Genomic DNA, 20,122 nt, shown 5'->3' with positions numbered 1-20,122 from the left:
GTTAGGCAAGTGGAATTCCTTGTGCAGGGTTTCCACTGATGGGGAGCATTAAGGGAATCCCCCCTCAAGTGAGATTTATTTCCAAGTAAAAATACATAAGATAACAATACTGTAAAGCAGATACCTTATTATCAGCCACTGTAGTCAATAGGGCTTGCAGCTTCAACCTGAACAGTTATATTTTTTTCTGTATTGATTTAAAATCAATAAAGACTATTTTGCCTTGAGGGGAAGGGAGAAGAAATAAATCATTCAGGTGAGCTGCCACAATCCAGATGTCCGTGGTGGTTCCTCTTCCTTCTTCCAGCCATTACCACAGGGGCATCCTGACCTGGGCAGGATGCTAAGGAAGCCATTATAGCTGGTTCTAAACAATTGTTTTCACCTTCTATTGTAACATTTTCTTTTTCCCTCTCTTTTTAAACTGATCCTTATTGCTGTAATGCCCTTTTGTGAACTGCTTTGTGAGGTCTGTTTGAAAAGTGGTACATAAATATCTTAATAAATAAGTTTCTCCAGCCAGGCGTTTGACTACAGACTTCTAAGTTGCCTATAAATTTCATATTCACTGAATCCCTAGTAAAATAGAAACATGTAGAAATAAACAGGTCAGGTGTTTTGGCCTTCCTTCTCCTTTCACACAAATGTCTCTCATATTAAACTGCCTTTGTAGGGAGCATATGGATTGAAAATTGAACGGTGTAAAGGCCGGAACCAAACCGGAATGGCTCAGAACACCAACTTCTAATCTACACCAATCCTCAAAATTAACAGTACATATATGAGAATTTGAGATTCATGCAGTAAGCCACCAAACCTCCACAGAAGCCATGCTTGCATAAGCATCCTGGGAAATAACTGGTATTCCAGACAAACAGCACACAACACCAACTTCCAAGTAGGATGGTTCCAAAATACTGCCTGGACTACTGGAGACCTTACTACGTGTGACAGACCAACCACCCTCTGGAACTTCTGCAGAGATCCAGATGCCAGGTCTGACCATTATATTCAATTGAAACTGATCTACCACGTCCAGGCCACTTAGAAAGCCAGGGACAGGGGGTGATTCCCGGGAGTTAGTTAGTTACTTACTTACTTACTTACTTACGAAGTCACCACCTGCAGTTTCATAAAAAATACAGAAAGATGGCACATAATATATAACTATGAAATCAACCAAAGCTCCATGTTTAGAAAGCATGTTGTAAAGACCCGTCTAGACAAAAACGTGTTTGGAAGAGTGACATCTCAGGAAAAGGAGGGTTGGCTCCTGCTTGAAGTTCTATCAGCAGTGAGTTTCGCAGAGCAGGGCCAACTGAACCTCAGGGGAATTGGGAACCACCAGAAGTGCCCCACTGGAGGGTCTCAGTGATCATGAGGAATCAGGTGCTTTCGGTCCAAGTGTTTTAGAGCTTTACAGAGTAAAACAAGGTTAGAGAGACTTCACTGTGAACTGCTCAAGATGCCAGTGAGCAAGTCATTGTGAGCTCACTGAGTGACTGTCTATCTGATGTCCCCCCCCCCCCCCCCCGCTGAGATCCAGGCAGAGAGAGGCAAGGCAGAGGCACAGGCTTTGTGAGCTCTCCTAAGGCCAGGTAAGCTCGGATATCCATTCTAGCTAAGCAACATTATTCTGGAAAAAGTGATCCAGAACACCAGCTTCATGTTACTAGATGGGATTCATGGAACGGACCACAAAAATGTCTGCAGAAACTATGTTTCAATAGTAGTTCATATCCATAAAACACAGGTTTGAATTTGGTTGGTTTGAATAGCCCAGAGGCAGAGGCAGATTTAGGGCAGTGCAAACAGTTCCCTTGCACTGGGCGCCAAGCTGAGATGGGCACCACAGGGTGTCACAACTATGTTGTACAGCACACGCATAACGGAAGGCAAGAGGCAGGGGGCACTGAATTTTGGCCTCTCCCAGGGCACCACTGAAATTTGAAAGAGCAAAGTCCGCCCCTGCCAGTAGTTGGTCTATTTTTCCTGACACATTTTGGCTTACTACATAAATCTCATCTGAGTATGTGTGTCTGCTGAATTTGTTGGTTTAGCTAGCTTGAAAACTAACATTCTGGGTTGTTTTTCTAGAATACCATTTATAGACTAGAAGCGATCTGAAGGGGTTAACAAAATATAACATTGTAATGGTTTAAGTTCTGAAATATTGTTCTTACTTATCTTTAATACATCCCATTTTTTGGCATCATTTATATTTATGAGGGGGGCATTCTGGCCCATTCTGTTTGAGCTGATGTTTTTATTTCTCCAGTGCTCTTTACCAGAGAGTCTTAAAACACAAGTCCTTGTTTATTTCAATGGAAATTACTTCTAGGGAAATGTGTTTGGGATTGCAATTTTGCTCAGAAGTAAGTCTCATTTATTTCTATACAATTCACTCCCTGAAAATATGAAGACTGAGGAGCAGAATCACAACCACAAATAATGTTGGCCACTAGGTTACAAATTTTAAGTTTTGAACTTTCAACCGTTAGTGCAACACAGGTAATAATTAGGTGAACAGTGTGCAATTTTGTTTATTCAAAACTCATTTTCTAGATCTGTTCACTTGCCCTGGAGATACTAGCAATTTCAAAATAACAAATAAAGCAACTATAATGAAATTCAATAGCACACATTCCCTAGTATTGAAATGAGATCAGCTCATATTGTCTTTTCCCTGGTGTAAACTGACAGTTCCTGAGACTCTGCAATATGTCATCAACATTTATTAATATTATAGCATTTTTAACATGTACTAAGTTTATAGTCATACTGTGGTGAAACTTGCAGTGTGATTATCATAGAATAATAGAATCGAAGTTGGAAGGGACCCCAAGGGTCATCTAGTCCAACCCCATGCAATGCAGGTATCTCAGCTAAAGCATCCATGACAGATGGCCATTCAACCTCTGCTTAAAATCCTCCAAGAAAGGAGAGTCCACCCACCACCTCTTGTGGCAGTGTGGTCCATTGCCAAACAGCTCTTCCTGTCAGAAAGTTCTTCCTGATGTTTAGTCAGAATCCCCTTTCTCATAACTTGAAGCCATTGGTTCAGGTTCTAGCTTCCAGAGCAGGAGAAGACAAGCTTGCTTCATCCTCTATGTGACAGCTCTTTGGATATTTGAAAATGGCTATCTTATATCCTCTTAGTCTTCTCTTTACCAGGCTAAACATACCCGACTCTCTCAACTGTTCCTCATAAGGCTTGGTTCCAGACCCTTGATCATCTTGGTCACCCTCCTCTGCACATATTCCAGCTTGTTAATATCCTTCTTAAATAGGGCACCCAGAACTGGACACAGCACTCCAGGTGTGGTCTGACCAAGGCAGAACAGAACAGAGCAGTCCTATCACTTCCCTTGATGGGGACACTATACTTTTGTTGATGCCATCAAGAATAGCATCAGTTTTGTTTGTTTTTTGCTGTTACATCACACAGTTGGCTCACGTTAAGCTTGAGTCACTAAGACCCCTAGATCCTTTTCACATGTACTACTGGTAAGCCAGGTGTCGTCTCCCCTCTTATATTTGTGCAACTGGTTCTTACTGCCTATTTCCTCTCCTGGACTGGTTTCAAAAGAGGTGGCTGCTGTATCTTAGATTCTGCAAGGTTTTGACACTCCTTGTGTTTCCTGGAGCTTTATTTGACCTAGGGCAGTCAGCTTCTTTCTTCCTGACTTCAACTCTGTGCTTCTTTATTCCCCAATCCAGTTCTCAGGCTATGCTAGACTCCAGTGCTACAGAAAGTAGTCAATTGACTTCAATATTATGTACACATTTATTTGTCAGGGTGGTTTGTAACCCAAACAATAATATGCAAAGAGGGACCCAATTACTTAACCTGGCATTTGGTATGCATAAAAAAAGAAATAAATACCCTTCTCTTACACACACTCACGTATACATACATCTCACCTTCTCCTACCCAAGACAAATACCATTAATATTACACTACCCTCATTTCTCTGGAAGCCATTTTGTGTTGTCTCAGTTGCCGCAAGCTTTCTATGTTTTTGCCTGCAGTGATTTAATCTGAGCTTTGTAACAAGTTAGTTTTTTTAAATGCCTGGGGAAAGAGTTGAACATAAAATTCACTGAGCTGGATAAAGTTGCTGCTTGCAAGGCCATAACATACTGTGTATCCAGGTCAGCTAAAGAGGTAAAGGTAAAATTCACTCAGTACAGCTAGCTAATTTCCCTTGCAACCCTGTTTTGGAGGGCTTTGGGGGGGGGGGAGGAGAGATGTATTGTGGATTGGGTATTGTTACAGCTTAAAGTATAAGGCTACAGAGACTAAAATACCCCCACCTTGAGCCCTCTTTCTCAAGTCCTTCCTCTTTTTCTTCTTCCTCAGCATGCAACTTCAAGAAATAGTTTTTATTTAGCTCAAACATCCATCCCACATTTGTTGTTGCATCCCAAAGTAGTTACATGATTGCGTCAGCATATCCAAAAACTTGCAATTCAATGAACATATGCTTAACTGCACCATTGCTATGGTACTGGGTGGGGTCAGAGCTACATGGACACATTAGCGCAGCACTCCTGCTAGTGAACCCACACAGCTCCATTCCAGTACGCACCAGCCACATTTCCTGTCCTAAATTAGGGACACCAGTGCTACACATCAGGTCCTTAGTCCTTACTGTGGTTTTTGTATAGCTAGGTGGGGGGCAGTTGGAAGAACTCCAGGAGCAGTATAATAATAATAATAATAATAATAATAATAATAATAATAATAATAATAATAATAATAATAATTTATTATTTATACCCCGCCCATCTGGCTGAGTTTCCCCAGCCACTCTGGGCGGCTCCCAATCAGTATTAAAAACAATACAGCATTACATATTAAAAACATCCCTGAACAGGGCTGCCTTAAGATGTCTTCTGAACGTCAGGTAATTCTTTATCTCTTTGACATCTGATGGGAGGGCGTTCCACAGGGCGGGCGCCACTACCGAGAAGGCCCTCTGTCTGGTTCCCTGTAGCCTCACTTCTCGCAATGAGGGAACCGCCAGAAGGCCCTCGGCGCTGGATCTCAGTGTCCGGGCTGAACGATGGGGGTGGAGACGCTCCTTTGGGTATACAGGACCGAGGCCGTTTAGGGCTTTAAAGGTCAGCACCAACACTTTGAATCGTGCTCGGAAACGTACTGGGAGCCAATGCAGATCTCTCAGAACCGGTGTTATGTGGTCCCGGCGGCCACTCCCAGTCACCAGTCTAGCTGCCGCATTCTGGATTAATTGCAGTTTCCGGGTCACCTTCAAAGGTAGCCCCACGTAGAGCGCATTGCAGTAGTCCAAGCGTGAGATAACTAGAGCATGCACCACTCTGGCGAGACAGTCCGCGGGGAGGTAGGGTCTTAGCCTGCGTACCAGGTGGAGCTGGTAGACAGCTGCCCTGGACACAGAGTTAATCTGCGCCTCCATGGACAGCTGTGAGTCCAAAATGACTCCCAGGCTGCGCACCTGGTCCTTCAGGGGCACAGTTACCCCATTCAGGACCAGGGAATCCTCCACACCTGCCCGCCTCCTGTCCCCCCAAAACAGTACTTCTGTCTTGTCAGGATTCAACCTCAATCTGTTAGCCGCCATCCAACCTCCAACCGCCTCCAGGCACTCACACAGGACCTTCACCGCCTTCACTGGTTCTGATTTAAAGGAGAGGTAGAGCTGGGTGTCATCTGCATACTGATGAACACCCAGCCCAAACCTCCTGATGATCTCTCCCAGCGGCTGCATGTAAATGTTGAAAAGCATGGGGGAGAGGACAGAACCCTGAGGCACCCCACAAGTGAGAGCCCAGGGGTCTGAACACTCACCCCCCACCACCACCTTCTGGACACGGCCCAGGAGGAAGGAGCGGAACCACTGTATAACAGTGCCCCCAGCTCCCAGCCCCTCTAGACGGTCCAGAAGGATGTTATGGTCGATGGTGTCAAAGGCCGCTGAGAGATCCAGCAGAACTAGGAAACAGCTCTCACCTTTGTCCCTAGCCCGCCGGAGATCATCAACCAGTGCGACCAAGGCAGTTTCAGTCCCATGGTGAGGCCTGAATCCCGATTGGAAGGGATCCAAATGGTCCGTTTCCTCCAGGCGTGCTTGGAGTTGTTCAGCAACCACCCGTATGACTGGTACAGAGGCAAATATAGAGTCTTTTCTTGCAATAGGGCAAGAACTTGAACTCAGAATGGATGAAAGGATGTCACATCTAAAATGTGGTGACCAATCCCCCACCTCCAACTCAGACTTGTCTTTATTTCCAAAAGTGTCATGAAACACAATGCTTTGTTGCATTGCATTGATCTCCATGATCAGAAACATGGCTCAGGAAAGTGAAGAAATTTCGCTCTTAGCTTTGAACAGAGAGGACCTGGGGACTTGCCCCTGAAAACATCATTTACTTCAAGTTATTCACCTCAGTTTCTAAGGAAGTACTATTTTCTTTTGAGACATCACGATCTGTAGGTGCCTAGAAAGAGTGGGAATGATGAACAACTGATCCAGAACAAGAGAACTCTTACATCTTTATATTGCATACTGTTGTATAACATCATTGTTTTGTATGTTCTATCTATATGCACTCTTTTTTTAAAGTGATAGGAGGCTCTCCTTGTTATTCCATCACCAGGGGAAGAGCACTGTGTGGTGACACAGGCTCAGGCCCTCTCTGTGGTAGTGGCCTGACTATGGGATGCCCTCCTCTTGCATATACAACTGCTGCTGCTAAATGTTCCTGTTTCAGCACCAGATAGAATACCTGTTTGCCCAGGCTGTTTGTGGAATATTAATTTCTGTGTGACGTTAGCTAGCTGATGCAATGAAAAATCACTGAGGGCTCCATGCAGGTTTTATAACTTAGATTTTTTTAGTTTTATGCCATGGTTACACCTGTTCTCAGTTTAATTAAAATTGTTTGTTTAATTGGACTGTAATCTGGCCCTGGGATGGTTTGATGAAGGGTGGGTGAGAAATAACAAACAAACAAACATTGCTGCCATTATGTTGTTTGCCACCCTATGCTTTATAATATGCTTTGTAATGTTACACTGGTATAGCATTATGTACATATGTGCTGTTACCCCCCCCCCCTTATTTTCCTTTTTTTTGCTGGTATAGCAAGTTTAGAAATATTTCCCATGTTTTAATGCACTCCAATAGCAACTGATACCCTTTTTTAAAAAAAACCACACACCTGAATCTTAAAAGCTATATTAAAATGCATTGAAATTACAATACAGTTTTATCTTCAGACATGACCTCTGACCACAGATGGAAGAGTATGAAAGTAAAATATGACACATTTCAAGACTAGTTAAAATGTATTGAATGTTTAAAGCTCCATCAAAAACATCTAAAGTGTTCAATTATTTAAGGTCAAAGGAAAAACTGCAAGGTCTCATCTGAGACTAGAAACTCATTTCAGAAAGTCCTCTCTTGAGAGATGGATGAAAATTTAGGATAGCGTTACCAAAAATATATATTTGTGGGAATTATAAACAGGGAGCTCTGAACCCAGAAAGGTACAGGCTAAACTTATGGATGTTAACTTTGAAGTATGTCATTCAGTGGAGTTCAGAACATAAGTGTGCACAGTCTTACCCACACTTGACTCCAAATAAAATCAATGAGACAAGGTAACTACATTGGTTCCCAGTACGTTCCTGAGCACAATTCAAAGTGTTGGTGCTGACCTTTAAAGCCCTAAATGACCTCAGTCCTGTATACCTGAAGAAGTGTCTCCACCCCCATCTGGGGACTGAGGACCAGCGTCGAGGGCCTTCTGGCGGTTCCCTCATTGCGAGGTTACAGGAAACCAGGCAGAGGGCCTTCACGGTAGTGACATCCACCCTGTGGAATGCCCTCCCATCAGATGTCAAGGAAATAAGCAACTATCTTACTTTTAAAAGACATCTGAAGGCAGCCCTGTTTAGGGAAGATTTTAATGTTTAATGCTGTATTGTGTTTTTCATATCCGGTTGGGAGCCGCCCAGAGTGGCTGGGGAAACCCAGTCAGATGGGCGGGGTATAAATAATAATAATAATAACTTGTTATTAACTCACTCAGCCCTTATTAGTGTTGTTGTTGTTGCTTGTATACCACCCTTCATCCACAGATCTCAGGGTGGTTCACAACATAAAATTACAATATGAAAACCACAAATACATTGTAAAGCTAAGAACAACAAACCAATACAGTCGTACTTTGGTTGTCGAATGCCTTGGTACTCGGACGTTTTGGCTCCTGAATGTTGCAAAGCCAGAAATGAGTGTACTGGTATGAGAACGTTTTTCAGAAACCGAAAGTCCTATGCGGCTTCTGATTGAATGCAGGAGGCTCCTGAAGTCAACTGGAAGCTGCGCCTTGGTTTTTGAACCATTTCAGGAGTCAAACGGACTCCTGGAATGGATTAAGTTCGACAACCAAGGGACGACTGTAATCCCTTCCTTCCACAACACATTTAAAAGGGCATCAGGTGGGACCTAAGCATAACATTTTTTTCTGAATGAGAGTCATAGGTCTTTTTTAAAAAAAAATAAAGTATTTTAATACTTTGTTGGAAACCGCCCAGAGTGGCAAAGAAGTAGTTTTTGCATCAACACAAAATGCTAATTTGCACGTCCAAGAGTCTGTAACTATTTTAAGCATAGCTTTAAATGGGGAAGGTGATTCTGAGCAGTTTCATTGGCTTCCAAATACAACATTTTTCGCTGAGTGACCCTTTTGCATCCCAGATTAATACCTGTCAAATTAAGCTGCCTACTGGTTTAAATTAGCAAGTGCAGTAAGTTCTTGGGTACTGTCTGTACCTATAAATATATTTTAATAGCACTAACAAGTGCTTCCACATCAACAACATTAATAAAGTATGCATCTACAGTCGAAAATCGATTAATTGTGACAGAAGAACAGGAGATTGTAGCAGGAGAAACATTTTCTTGCACCAATGGTTGCAATTATTATTATAATTAAAAAAAAACGAAACAAGAAACCTATTCAGTTTTTAGGAGTCACTTCCATGATTATTAAACTAATAAGTCAGACAAGCAAAGCAGCACAGCTGTGTCTGTTTGCACATCAGTGGGCACATAGATTCAGTGTTGTTTTTTAATCAAGAAAAAGTAACAGTGTGAACTACTTCACTGGTTTGGCAGTCTTTACTTTTGAGAAGTACCTTCTCTTGGCTGAGAGATAGGGTGTGCACCAACAGTGGTTTCCTATGAGCAACCTGGGCAGCCCTGACTAACAGACAGGTTTCTGGTGTGGCTCGTATCTGAGCTTTTGTGACATGGTTTGAATTTTACTTCAGCAGCTTATATGTCTTTTGCAAGAGAGAGGCACTCTTTCAGGTATGGGCTTGGCCCATGTAGGTGAGGATACATTTCCATTAAATGAAAGCAAATCTGTATACTACCAACATGTTAGCATTTTTCTCATCACCCTTCTTGAATAAAAGAAACAAGAGTGGTTCATGAAGTCACACAAATATACAGTGCAATTCCTGGCTTCAAAATAAGCACCTTGAGCAGAAATTACCTCAGACAATATCTGATCAGTGGGAACAGAAGACCACCTCCAACGCTATGCCTTGCAGTTGCCAAATTGCCCAAAGGCAGTTTTACTGTATTTACAAGCATTAGGTTTCTGTCCCTAATGCCAGCCAATCATTTCATTGTCCTCACAGCTGCAGAAGGCTAAAGCAAGGTGTCTCAAAGACACTAAATGGTAAATTATAGGACCCTCAAGAATGGCAATATTCAACCCTTTTAAGCCTGAAGTGGCTCATTTGAAGAGGAATCAATGATTAAAGAGTGTTTCATCCTAGAGTGACAGTAGTGGTGCCAGGATTAAGATCACTGTGGCATCTGTTGATCCTTCAAAAGCAGTCTCCTTAAATATTTCCACTTCAGAAGATTTCCAGTTATCTTTTTTTCAGTTCTGAGGGTGTTCATGCAAGTTTTTGTTAAGTTTATGGCACCCTCTTGGGCGCAAGAGGCAAGTTTTTCCCTACCCAAACAATATCTTCTTAGGTATTGTCCAGGGAAGAGGCCTGTTTTGCCTGTCTCAGAGACCACTACTTCATTTTTTCCCAACCAGCTTGAGAGCTCTTTTTCCTCCACACAGATATGAGAAATGCTAGATTCATAACAAAATTGCACTGCTGATGACAACGTCCAGTAGTGAAACACTGACCAGGACTTTGACCATTTGTGGATATTATACCAGGTCAACCACCAGACATGATTGTCTTCTGACAGGAGTAATTGTTCTGGGTTTCACATGGCTGTTTTCAGAGAGTTCTTATCTCATTTCTAGTTTGGGATGTTAAAGCAAATATGACTACAGAGGTAGGCCGTGGAGTGCTGTCAGCCTTCCCAGTAGGTGAAGGACTCTTCCCATGGCTGCCACTGAATGAAGAGCAAGAGCACATGGGGATAGGATTTATTGGCTGATGTCAGTACATGTGGCTGGTACTGGGCGCCCATCACTGGATCAAAAATCAGCTCTGGTCAAATCTGTGGGGAGTTGTCACCTGCAGGTGGGGAATATGAGGCTAAAGTGGTGTGGAGGGAGTCCCTGAAACCAGAAGGAGAACAGCAGAGGAAAAGAGGGGTCAGGACAACACTAGGAATATTATTGACATTCTGGAACTTTTGCAAACCAACATTAATACAAAATCAGTGTTAATCTTTGTTGACGCGGAGAAAGCCTTTGACAATATTGCTTGGAGATTTATGAAGAAAAATTTGGAAGGGATGGGAGTGGGACGGGGGTTTGAAAATGGAATAGAAGCAATTTATTCAGAGCAGAAAGCAAAGTTAATTGTAAACAATGTGGTGACAGAAGAATTTAAAATTGAAAAAGGAACACGACAAGGGTGCCCCCTATCCCCTCTGTTATTTATTTCAGTTCTGGAGGTGCTTTTGAACATGATTAGGGAAGACCGGTTGGTACAAGGAATACAGGTCGGAGCGAAACAATTCAAACTGAAAGCTTTCGCAGATGACTTGGTTTTAACATTACAGGAGCCAGAATCTAGTATGAAGAGAGTGTTAGAGTTAATTCATGAATTTGGTCGGGTAGCAGGGTTCAAACTGAACAAGCAAAAAACTAAGGTTTTGGAGAAAAACTTGACATCTTTGGAAATAGATGAGTTTCAGAAAGAGACAGAATTAAATGTTGTTAAAAAAGTAAAATACCTAGGGGTAAACCTGTCTGCCAAAAATCTGAATTTGTTTAAAGATAATTATGAAAAATGTTGGTCAGAAATTAAGAAAGATTTAGAGATCTGGTCAAGATTGAAACTTTCCTTGATGGGCCGAATTGCAGCTATAAAAATGAATGTATTGCCGAAGATGTTATTTTTGTTTCAGACCCTACAGATCATAGACAGAGTGGAGTGTTTTGGGAAGTGGCAGAAAGATATTTCTAGGTTTGTCTGGCAGGGCAAAAAGCCCCGAATAAAATTTAAAATACTAACGGATGCCAAAGAGAGAGGGGGGTTTGCCCTGCCAGATTTAAGGTTATAATATGAAGCTGTGGCTTTCTGCTGGATGAAAGAGTGGTTATTACTTGAGAACACTGATGTCTTGGATTTGGAAGGGTATGACAATGCTTTTGGGTGGCATGCATATTTGTGGTACGACAAGGTAAAGGTTCATAAAATGTTCAAAAACCATATTGTCAGAAAAGCCATATTCGCGGTCTGGACAAAATATAAAGACTTATTAGAGAGTAAAACCCCGAGGTGGTTATCACCAGTGGAGGCCAAGGCTAGAAAAAGACTCAATATGGAGGTCGGATGGCCCAAATATTGGGAAATGATAGAAAAAATAGGAGACAACTGGAGACTGCAGAGCTTCGAAAAATTAAAGAATAGGGTGCAAGATTGGTTTCATTATGCTCAAATTCAAGAAGTCTTTAAGTCTGACAAAAAAACAGGATTCCAGGTGGAAAAATCGAAACTAGAGACAGAACTGTTAGAACCTAAGACTAAGGTACTTTCGAGAATGTATAACTTGCTGCTTAAATGGAACACTCAGGATGAGATAGTCAAATCAGCCATGACAAAATGGGCTCAGGATATTGGGTACAACATTATGTTTGAAGACTGGGAAAGGTTATGGACCACAGGTATTAAATTTACGGCATGTAGTGCCTTAAAAGAGAATATAATGAAAATGATCTATAGGTGGTACATGACCCCAGTCAAGCTTGCAAAGATATATCATTTGCCCAATAACAACTGCTGGAAGTGTAATGAATGTGAAGGAACTTTTTATCATCTTTGGTGGACCTGCCCGAAGATTAAGGCCTACTGGGAAATGATCTATAATGAAATTAAGAAAATCCTTAAGTGGACATTTGTAAAGAAACCGGAGGCTTTTCTCTTGGGCATGGTAGGCCAAATGGTTCCAAAGAAAGACAGAACATTTTTTATGTACGCAACAACAGCAGCAAGAATTCTTTTGGCAAAGTATTGGAAGACTAAAGAATTACCTACTCTGGAAGAATGGCAGACCAAGGTGACTGAATTTATGGGACTGGCAGAGATGACTGGCAGAATCCGTGACCAGAGGAGAGAGACAGTGGAAGAAGACTGGAAAAAATTCAAAATCTATCTCAAAAATTGTTGTAAAATTTCGGAACGTTAAGATGTCAAGGGATTGGATATAAAGAATTACAGCTGTAAAAATTGAAACTTAAAAAACTTTAGAGAGAATTAAATATAAAAAGGGATGAAGGATTGCTAAAAAATTTTAAAACAAGAATGCAGTGAAGGGGAGGTTTGGGGAAGTCGTGTTATGTTTGTTTGTTTTTTGTTTATGTTGTAAAATTAATAAAAATTATTTAAAAAAAAAAAAAGGTTATGGACCACTGGAATGAGATTCACGGCATGCAATGCCTTGAAAGAGAATATTATGAAAATGATATATAGGTGGTACATGACCCCAGTCAAGCTAGCAAAAATTTACCATCGATCTGATAATAAATGTTGGAAACGTAAGGAGGCTGAGGGGACATTCTTTCACCTTTGGTGGACGTGTCCAAAAGTGAAGGCCTTCTGGGAAATGATTTACAATGAGTTAAAAAAGGTGTTTAGGTACACCTTTCCTAAGAAACCAGAGGCCTTCCTCCTGGGCATAGTGGACCAAAAGGTGTTAAAGAAGGACAGAACATTTTTTATGTATGCAACTACAGCAGCAAGAATACTTATTGCAAAAGTTTGGAAGATACAAGATCTTCCCACGCTGGAAGAGTGGCAGATGCAGTTGATGGACTATATGGAATTGGCAGAAATGACTGGCAGGATTCGAGATTTGGGAGAAGAGACAACGGAAGAAGACTGGAAAAAATTTAAGGACTATTTACAAAAACATTATAAGTTGTATGAATGTTAAGAATCTGCATGATTTGGAAATTTTTGCCCCTGCAACTAGATTGGGAAAATAGAAAATTAAGTTATAAGTAAGAAAAAGGTGAAATTTAAAGTTATTTTATGTATTATTCTAAGGCATAAATATTTGAAAAAAGGTACTTTAAATCTAGAAGTAAAATATTTTGAAAGATACAAATAAGACACGAAATAAGGTAATAATTTGCTGACATGTTTATTGTAAGGAACGCAGGGTGAGGGAGATGTGGGGAAGTCCAGTTAACAATGTAAAAATGCATTTTGAAAGTTGGATCGCTTTTTCTTTTTCTTTTTTCTTTTTTCTGTAAATGGAAAATGTAATAAAAATTTTAATAAAAAAAAAAAAGGAGACTAGAAGTGGAAGCCAACAACGGTCACCACATGCAGAGTACCAATGCACCTCCCCAGACACCCAAGATAGTCTCGAGAGAGAAAGGTTGAAGAAGGAGAGGATGGACATCCCAGGAAGAGGAACTGGCTAGGGGAAAGAACTGGGGAAAAGCTCAAAAAGCAGACAAGCCAGAAAGAGAAGAATATTTGCATGTCCTATAAGGTGATGATGAGAGGAAGAAGGATTTTGCTTTCTCCTCAGAGACCCCAGGTTCTGTCACTTGTCCATGCCTTGAGCTCAGGTGAACTGCTAATGTCTCCACAGTGCTACAGCTATAACTAGCAAGCACTTCTGAATTATGGGGATATTGTGTTTGGTACCAGTGTGTTCACTGGAGTCTGTGTAACCTTTGAACTGGTAAGGTTCAAAACTCCTTACCACTGGAGGGCATAACAAGGATATTTACTCATCACTATATTGGTGTCTATTATCAACAACAGTTGTCATAGTGGCTCCCAGAGAGGCCCACAGAGTGTTCTCCTTAGGCTTGATAACTACCACATTAGCAAAGCATCCTGACTTCAGAAGCCAGATGCACAGCCAAGAAAGGATTAGTTAACAGACTGTGAGGGTAAGCAGGTTAGCATTCTGGGCCTTCTCTGAATGGTATCAATGAGTTAACAATTCTCATCCATTTTGACAAATCCTATATTATTTATTCACCAGAGAAACATGACGTCTTTCATTCTCCAACTGGAAGTCCGCAAGATCATAATCAAGGTGGTGATAAATTTTACTACATTTTCAAGCAGTGCGCGTAGGAGGGATGACTGAGATTAACACAGCAGACTGGCTCATCAATGAGTCAGAGTGGATTCTCTATCTCCATTATTTCAAATGGGTAGCCTGCCAAATAAATATATACACATACACGTTTTAGCCAAGACACCTGGTTCAGCTGTTCCCGCTTAGGATCCACAGAGTGATTATCCATACAGCGGAGATTAGCATGATAGGTAAAATCTGACTGCAGGAACTGGAATGTCTCAGCCAGTGCTGGGCTTACAAATAGCCACCAGGAGAAGTGCATTGTGTGATAGTGGCATGAAACTTTCTCTGTAGTAGCACTCCTTCTCTGGAATGCCTTCTTTTCAGAAACTTCACATGAGTTTTGGTACCATTTTAAAATGCATATTTTTATTCAGGCATTTGGAAGCAGTTAAGTGAAGTGGTCAGCTGCAACTGTGTACCTCACCCACTGCATCGTTTGATGTGCTATGAATAATTTTAAATGGCTGTTTTATGTTTAAATGGATTTGTCTATCTGTATGCAGAAGGGAGGATTTATAAATCAAACCAAATAAATGAATAAACCTGAAACCACTGGAGAAAGGGGAAGCAGAACTTACAATAATTTTTTCATTCTTTGGGATTCCTGGGTAGAGCAGCCTCCCCACCCCACCAAAAAAAGATAGCCTGACAGTCAGAGGCAGAAGCATAGAATCATAGAATCATAGAATCATAGAGTTGGAAGAGACCACAAGGGCCATCGAGTCCAACCCCCTGCCAAGCAGGAAACACCATCAGAGCACTCCTGACATATGGTTGTCAAGCCTCTGCTTAAAGACCTCCAAAGAAGGAGACTCCACCACACTCTTTGGCAGCAAATTCCACTGTCGAACAGCTCTTACTGTCAGGAAGTTCTTCCTAATGTTTAGGTGGAATCTTCTTTCTTGTAGCTTGGAACCATTGCTCCGTGTCCACTTCTCTGGAGCAGCAGAAAACAACCTTTCTCCCTCCTCTATGTGACATCCTTTTATATATTTGAACATGGCTATCATATCACCCCTTAACCTCCTCTTCTCCAGGCTAAACATGCCCAGCTCCCTTAGCCGTTCCTCATAAGGCATTATTTCCAGGCCTTTGACCATTTTGGTTGCCCTCCTCTGGACACGTTCCAGTTTGTCAGTGTCCTTCTTGAACTGTGGTGCCCAGAACTGGACACAGTACTCCAGGTGAGGTCTGACCAGAGCAGAATACAGTGGCACTATTACTTCCCTTGATCTAGATGCTATACTCTTATTGATGCAGCCCAGAATTGCATTGGCTTTTTTAGCTGCCGCGTCACACTGTTGGCTCATGTCAAGTTTGTGGTCAACCAAGACTCCTAGATCCTTTTCACATGTACTGCTCTCAAGCCAGGTGTCACCCATCTTGTATTTGTGCCTTGTATTTTTTTTTTGCCCAAGTGCAATACTTTACATTTCTCCCTGTTAAAATTCATCTTGTTTGTTTTGGCCCAGTTCTCTAATCTGTCAAGGTCGTTTTGAAGTGTGATCCTGTCCTCTGGGGTGTTAGCCACCCCTCCCAGTTTGGTGTCATCTGCAAATTTGATCAGGATGCCCTTGAGTCCATCATCCAAGTCGTTGATAAAGATGTTGAATAAGACCGGGCCCAAGACAGAACCCTGTGGCACCCCACTAGTCACTCTTCTCCAGGATGAAGAGGAACCATTGATGAGACCCTTTGGGCTCGGTCAGTCAGCCAGTTACAAATCCACTGAGTGGTAGCATAGTCAAGACCGCATTTTACCAGCTTCTTGTCTGTTTGGGGCCCTGGGTTGGTGGGAGCGAAAACTGTGCACAGCCTAAAATTAACAAATTACACTATCCTTTCATAACTCAGGGTTAAACCACAGAGCCTAGGACTTGCCAATCAGAAGGTTGGCGGTTCGAATCCCTGCGATGGGGTGAGCTCCAGTTGCTCGGTCCCTGCTCCTGCCAACCTAGCAGTTCGAAAGCATGTCAAAGTGCAAGTAGATAAATAGGTACCGCTCTGGCGGGAAGGTAAACAGCATTTCCGTGCGCTGCTCTGGTTCGCCAGAAGCGGCTTAGTCATGCTGGCCACATGACCTGGAAGCTGTATGCCGGCTCCCTCGGTCAATAAAGCGAGATGAACACCGCAACCCCAGAGTCGGCCACGACTGGACCTAATGGTCAGGGGTCCCTTTACCTTTACCTTTCATAACTCATTCTCTCCCCCCCTCTCATTTCTTAGAATTTCTTTTTTTTTTTTATAATATTTATTAGAAATTTCCAATTACAACAAAATAAAAAATAAAAAGAACAAAACATCCCAATTTAAAATCTTATTTTCAGTAACATCTTTCCAGGACTTCCCCTCCCCTCCCCCTCTTGTATTCCAATTCTTACAAATAAATTCAGCAAATTCTTATCCCAGATTTTGAAATTATTATCATTAGCCCAGTTTTAAAAATATTTTCCCATCCCCTAAAATCGACCTGTTCCCTTCCGCGCGTTCCCTCCTTTAATATACAATACAGATTAAAATAATCAAATATAATTAATTAAAATAAAATTGTAAAATATAATTAAGATAATCAAATATAATTTTACACCCTTTGGATTCCAAATTTCCCTCCCCCCTTTCCCGGTTGCGTTCCCAATGTTCATCAACGTCTGATGTCTTCCTGGAGCTCCCACATCTATCTAGGCCATAGTCCTTTACCAGTCATCTTTAATTTCGAATGTCCAATCTTGGAAGGAGTCTATCTCAAAAAGGCCCATTTCTTCCATCCAGATTTTTATATTTAGGAGTAAAAACTCCAATTTTATTTCTTAGACTTTTCAAATCTGGATGTCCCAAATGTTCCCACTTCCAACTTTATCCAATTCTTGTTGTTCTTGTTGTTCTTGTTAATCCCTCTCCTCCTTTTTTTTTTCCTGCTCTCCTGCACAAATGTTCTAATTCCAAAAGCTTCTAATTCCTCTGCAGAGGCTCTGTTATTCAGGAACAAAACATTATGCCAAGTCCCTTCCATTCTTCAATTGATAAATCTATTGTCTCCTTTAGTGTGTAGACCTCTGTAGACAAAATAGTGTTCCATTCCTGCAGTTTCCCAGGAGATAAAAAGTTCTATTCAAGTTCCAAGCCAACAATACTTGTAATATCCCTCAGCTCCTCTAGGTGGATTGCAATAACTCAGTTCCCTTCCAGATCATGCCCACCAGTCAAAATAACTTGTTATTCCTTGTTTTAAGCAATTTGTATCCAATTTATAACAAATGTAACCGGCAAAGTCCTCGTAACAAAGTTCTCATTTTTGTTCTTCCGCTTTGACAGCTCTTTGACAGCTGTCAAAACCTCTCTTTCTCTTCTCCCGGCGCTCTCACAAATCGCTCCCAGGATTCCGGGGGGGGGGGGGGGGTTTGCTTTTTAATTCAATTCCACTTTTCTCCTCCAGCTCAGTCTTATAATTTTCCATCGCGAAGTTAGTAACTTTGTCAAAATAGGGTTGCGCTCGATCTTAGTTGTCAAATCCTTTACTTTAACTCCTCTACGACGGGGGGGGGGGGGCTGACTTCCTTTTTGCGCCTCCCCCACTCGCTCCGAATTTTTTAAAAAATTTATCCCCCTTTTTAGTCCAAGTTCCAATTACTCACGGGTTATTCTTTTAAGTCCAAATTTTCAATAGAAGAAGTCAGCGCTCTCCGTCGAATGGCATGCGGCTTCGCTCGGCAGGGGAAGCGGAGGACTCAAAGCACACACCCCCGTCACCCGTTCTGCAGCCTTTAAAAAGGCTCCTTCGCGGGTCGGGGGGGCGCAAAAGGTGCCAGCCGAGTCACCATGTCCATGGGTTTCAGCGCCCATGGTTTTTGAGGGTCCCCGCGTTGCCGGCGCGGTAGGACCCAGCCCCTGCCGAGCAGGCTCCCTCCGGAGCTCGGAGGGAGTCCGCCATTCGGCGATGGCGCCAACCCGGAAGTCCCATTTCTTAGAATTTCAAGGCAATGCTGGGCAGTTTCAGCTGAGGACACAAAAATATCAAGTCCTTCAGGTCGAAAGCATAAAATGCATTTACCAAGGTAAAGTCAAACGCCTTATAGCAAAACTTCTACCAAGAAACTTTCACCAGATATGCTATTCCTTTAAAATTAGAAAGCAGAAATCCTAAAGTGAATGAAGACGATTAAAAGTGTGTCCAAGTCAACGAGTCTGTGTTACAAGTCATGTATTTTCAATTAGATATTCATACAGTGTGGAAGTGAGCTTAGATGCGCCGATGTATCAGTAGCATCAACAGAAATATTCATCATCATTATCACTTTCATCTGGCAGAAATTAGCAGCAGATGTTATGGAACTTTTCCACATTTATACTCCAAGTCCACAACTCCCACTGAATACAAAGGAGTAGAACACAATGAATTATAGGATGAAAATCTATAGTTTTGAAACTGCCTCATAAGCAAGGATTGGCAGTGAGGTAGCTTTAAGTCTACAACGCTGCTGGCTGCTCTGATCTCTCTGTATGGGTGACTTAAAACATATTGTCTCTCAACCAATCAGAATGGAAGTTACTGATCCATTAGTAGAAATATGCTCAAAGCATTCCAGTTTCCATAATGATTGTTTAGTACATTTTCACAACAGTGCAGTATGCAGTACTCAGATAGCTTGCTTCTGCTTTAGGCTAGTCAGGGAACAGAGACCTGCTTAAATATGACAGATTGCCTCATAAACTGGTATACCCACTAGAAGCTCTGTTGAGTTTGAGCAAGCATTCCTGCCGAGGAATTAGCCATAAATTGACTTCCACTCTGTATATCTGGAGAAGGCGGGGATGAAAATGGCTGCATGCTGGTTAACATCCACTGCAGCATGACAGCAGTGGTTTTCAAACTTTGTTCCATGGGAACTCTGAAGTTCCTTGGAAGATTACCAGGGGCTTCTCAGTGATGTCATACAAGCTTCCCTGAAAAACAGATTGCCCATAATCCATTATATCACCCAGAGACGTATTCAGTATTTTCTTTAAAATATTTTGAGTGAGTGTCTAACACAAGCATAAGGAAATCCTAGAAAAACACACACCAAAATGATCAAAACCATTCTTTTTTGTTCCCTCTAATAGCAAAGTTGGGTGGCTGAGTGGAAATTTGGAATATGGATATATATATTCCTTTTCCTTGTCACAGCAATGTAACACAACAACAGCATGCAACAGGATAATAGAGATATAAAGCATAATTTGCTTGGTCTGGCTGCCAACAATTTAAGAAAATGTGAGAAGGATATCTTATTTTATATTTTAAAGAATTAAAATGGTTTATTTTAATTAAACAGCAACAGACCAACAGGAACCTGCAAGCTTCCATGGTTTACAAAGTACTGAGCACAGTTGACTCTGAGCATATGCAGATAATAGAGTATCTCACCACATTCTCTAGGAAGTGTAACTTCCAGGATCATATTGAACACCAAAGAGAGAAACTCCCACCTTTTGTTGGAGGTGGGTGAAAACGCGCAGCTATGCTATGACGCTGGATTTCTCTATTGTTCTCT

The 20,122-nt window shown here is 41.7% G+C and overlaps 2 long non-coding RNA genes across 3 annotated transcripts in view; one reads left to right on the top strand and one right to left on the bottom strand.

Annotated features, from left to right (window-relative positions):
- LOC309342496 overlaps positions 1-20,122 on the bottom strand; it is a 578,273-nt gene that overhangs the window by 431,421 nt on the left and 126,730 nt on the right. The gene's annotated exons all lie outside the window — the stretch shown is intronic.
- Positions 1,538-18,768, top strand: LOC309342947. 2 transcript variants are annotated; one of them, XR_014157044.1, is made up of 3 exons: positions 1,538-1,598; positions 14,487-14,540; positions 18,557-18,768. It is a non-coding gene; the product is annotated as an uncharacterized lncRNA (long non-coding RNA). The 2 variants fall into 2 exon arrangements; XR_014157043.1 differs by lacking the exon at positions 14,487-14,540.

The sequence above is a fragment of the Podarcis erhardii genome (assembly GCF_964252035.2).
Source record: "Podarcis erhardii genome assembly, chromosome: 5".
Classification (NCBI taxonomy): Eukaryota; Metazoa; Chordata; class Lepidosauria; order Squamata; family Lacertidae; genus Podarcis; species Podarcis erhardii.
Note: the sequence above shows the minus strand (reverse complement) of the source record. Positions and strands in the feature narration are given on the sequence as shown.